Consider the following 3,679-nt stretch of genomic DNA (forward strand, 5'->3'; position numbering starts at 1 on the left):
CCTTGGGTGGTCACTTTGTCATACTTCAGTTGTGCAGCTACATAAGTGATGTTTCTGTAACAAAAAAATACACACACACACACACATATATTATAATTTGTTTGGAATTTTTGCCTGTTGTAGTTGTCATAAGTTTAACACTTGTTATATGTTATCATTCTAAATAAATACTCATTATCATGATTGATTTTGTATTATTTTAAAAGAAAGCCATCTAAACTGTTTAAGTTTCAGATTCCATAGAACCTTCTTTGGACCCTGCCTGACGAAGTCCAAGTCTCCTTGGGCATACAGCCTATATCAATCCACATAGCTTCCTCATGATCCTGAACATATTTGACAACAGACATCACCACACTCTATATTTACACTGTATTTACCTATAAAATGGTGTCCCTTTTATTCCAATCTATTACCCACCTTCAGTTTTCTCAGTGGAGCCAACCACAGTACTTCGTTCTAGTATTTTCTTTACTACCTCATTCATTCATACATACAACTGTGAGTCAGAAGAGCAAGCAATGTGTGGTCTAAAGCCCAGCTATGAGCATTTAAGGTGACCCAAATGACAGGGTCAGATTTTTAGGTGAGCCAGATAATAATCTAATTTCTAAAATGACTAGGATGCATTATATCATAATAGAAATATTTATTAACCTTGTGCACTGCTTGTATTTGAAAACCAGAACCCAAGTCTTCCTCATGTTTGTGAGTTCCTAGATATATGGTTTGAGGTAAAGAGAGGGTACACAATTCCTTCTGGGATGTCATGTTATGGCATTTATTGTAGTGAGGGAGGTGTGCCTCAGACATGCATGTATTCTTCTTGAATGAGTTGGCATTTGGGGTATGGGAGTGGATGATCTTGGCTCCCAAATCTGTGGATTATGAGATACTTTTCAGCCTGAGTGGTTGCTGAGGCAGGCTCTTAGACTGCCCTAATCTGAATCCCTAACCTATCTTTGTATGTCTAGTATGAATGCCCACTTGTCATCTACATTAATGCATTGGGTTAAGGAGACCTTCATCTCCCTCAGTCATAAGGCAGACTGCTGAATATAAGATTCTAAGTTTAGAAGAACTGCACAGAAACTTCATTCACATTTACAGGTCTCTATATCACTGTATGCCAATAAAGAGTAGCACTCTGAGAACTGGAGTGGTGATAAGTGTGAGAATCTTGAATATCTACAATCCCCTCACCCTTCAGCCTGGCAAAAGCAGCCCCCTTGCTATTGGAGGGCAGCCTCCCTATTCCTAAAGACAAGGCAATAATTTCATCTAAGGGACCTACCTCAAAAGACATTGTTTATCTTACCCAACATCTATATCTTTCATTGCTTCCAACTCAGAAGGATAAGGTATCAGCACAAGGATCAAAATGCAGTCTCTCTTTAGGTGGAAAATCCAGAATGAACTGCATGGACTGGCTAGTATGTAGTAGCATTAACTGGAATAGTATATGTTGGAACTGACTTTGAGGTTGACAAATTGGCAAAAAAGGAGACAGAATATTAGTGAATATAGGAGAGTACTTACTGACAAGATAGCACAAACCTGTAACTCAGAATTCAATACTTGGAGCTGCCTTAATATGCTGCTCAAGTGACATCTTTAAGCATGGACAACAGTCTATAGTAAATGAGATAGTAACACTGAACTTCCATGCCAGAATGCTGAAGAATTGGTGAAAAGATCAAAGGGAGTGAAGGTGTTAGAAATGATTTATAGTGTGAGACAAGAGGACCTATCTCTAATGTATTTTCCCTGGAAGGGCAGAGAAGAAACTAATATAATGACTGTGTTGGTGAGGGGAAACACTTATTTTATTTTTTTATTTTATTTCTTAGACTTATTTAGAGAAAGAGCACGAGCGAGGGGAAGGGCAGGGGGAGAGGGAAAGAGAGAATCTCAAGCAGACTTCACCCTCCGCATGGAGCCCAACAGGGGGCTCAATCTCACAACCCAGAGATCATGACGTGAGCTGAAATCAAGGGTCAGACAGACACTTAACTGACTGAGCCACATAGGTGCCCCAGGAAGCACATTTTTTTAGCTCTCCTGTGCAAACCATGATTAGAAGTAACCTATATTTCAATAAAGATAATAGGATTCTAGAATGGCAGGCCCAGGTGGTGGCACAAAACTTTAGGGGCAAGTTGGGCATCATTGCCATAATGTGAAACAAGGTCAGAGTGGAGTAAGGTTATTTTGATTGACAGATATCTGTGGCAATGCCTTCTAGATAGTATTCCAGGGCTAAATGTATGGACAGCTGACTGGGGTATTATGTCTTTTGTACGAACAGAAAAACGTGAGACTTGTCAAGTCAAAGTCTGATGTTAGCAGCTGTGGTGGAATATCATGGTCTCCTTCCAAGTTTTCAGATCTACAGTGAAAGTTGTCCCACTACTCAGGCTATATGACTTAGCATATCTAATAGTTCTTACAGTATCTATGGTGGATAAGGAAGTACTATCTAGTCATTCTAAGCCATAATATGGGAATTGCAACACAGAATCCTGAGGTTCTGAACAAAAGCCATCATATATTCTATACCACTAAATTTCTGGTTATTTAAAAAAACAGCTGCTTGTATGCTATTAAAGGCTTAGTAGCTATAGAGTGGCTAACCAAGAGACAATAAATGATATATACAGTAGCTGCCCACCATAAATTGTGCATTATAAGATTCACTAAGTGATAATGTTTGGCAGGTTTCAGATCAGTCCGCTCTATTGATGGAAATTCTACATTCAGGATCCAGCTTGAGAAGGTGCAAATAAATCAGCAGATTTCACAAACTCTAATGCCATTGACCACTGTTGCAATTATGTCCCTAATGGATTATGGGGTGATCTATGACCAGCCAAAATAAACGGGAATTATCAAGCATAGTGTACAGATGTGTCAGCACAATAAATACTGACGATTGTTGTAAAAGAACTGTCACCATACTTCAGCTTCAGTTGGAATATCCCCCAAAGAATAATGTTGAAGGGAAAAACCTCCCAGTTGGCAGAGCTGTGACCATTCCACCAGATCCTACACTTTGAATGGAAGGAGTAGTAGCTTGAGCTGATGTCCTGAACTGTGAAGAATGATTGTTATGCCAAGGTCTTGGAAGGAGGAGAATTGGAAACTGAAGGAAGTTTAGACAAGAGGCCTGTAGATGGACTATGGGAATGGAAACAAAGCATACGCATCTCCATGCCTTATATTAATGGTCATCCAAAGAATTGACTATAGAGAAGGCACTTAACCGAGTGTATCTGATGGCTCATGCCATGGATATGAAACAGCTTCTGTCCACAGTTGTCTTAGTCTTGGCACAAGGGATGATGAATCATCATGGTGGTGGTGATAGAAACTGAGCTTAAGCTCAATAGCACTGTATCTCTCTCACAAAGGGTGATTAAGCTACTGCCACTGCTGAATATAATTCCCACATGAGCAATATCTGATTCTGGGCCCTCAATTCTGAACCTTCCTTCAAGGATATCATTCAGTGAGCTACCTCATTCCATGTTGAATGCACTGTACTCATTCTAGCTTAGAATAATAGGTAATGGCAGTTATTTGTCCTCACAAAAATGCATATACCAACTTTAGACCCATAGGATCAACTCCACTTGTCTGTAGTGGTGTGAAATTCCATAATACATCTTTGCTTGACTTT

The sequence above is a fragment of the Canis lupus genome, chromosome X (assembly GCF_011100685.1).
Source record: "Canis lupus familiaris isolate Mischka breed German Shepherd chromosome X, alternate assembly UU_Cfam_GSD_1.0, whole genome shotgun sequence".
NCBI classification, from domain to species: Eukaryota; Metazoa; Chordata; class Mammalia; order Carnivora; family Canidae; genus Canis; species Canis lupus.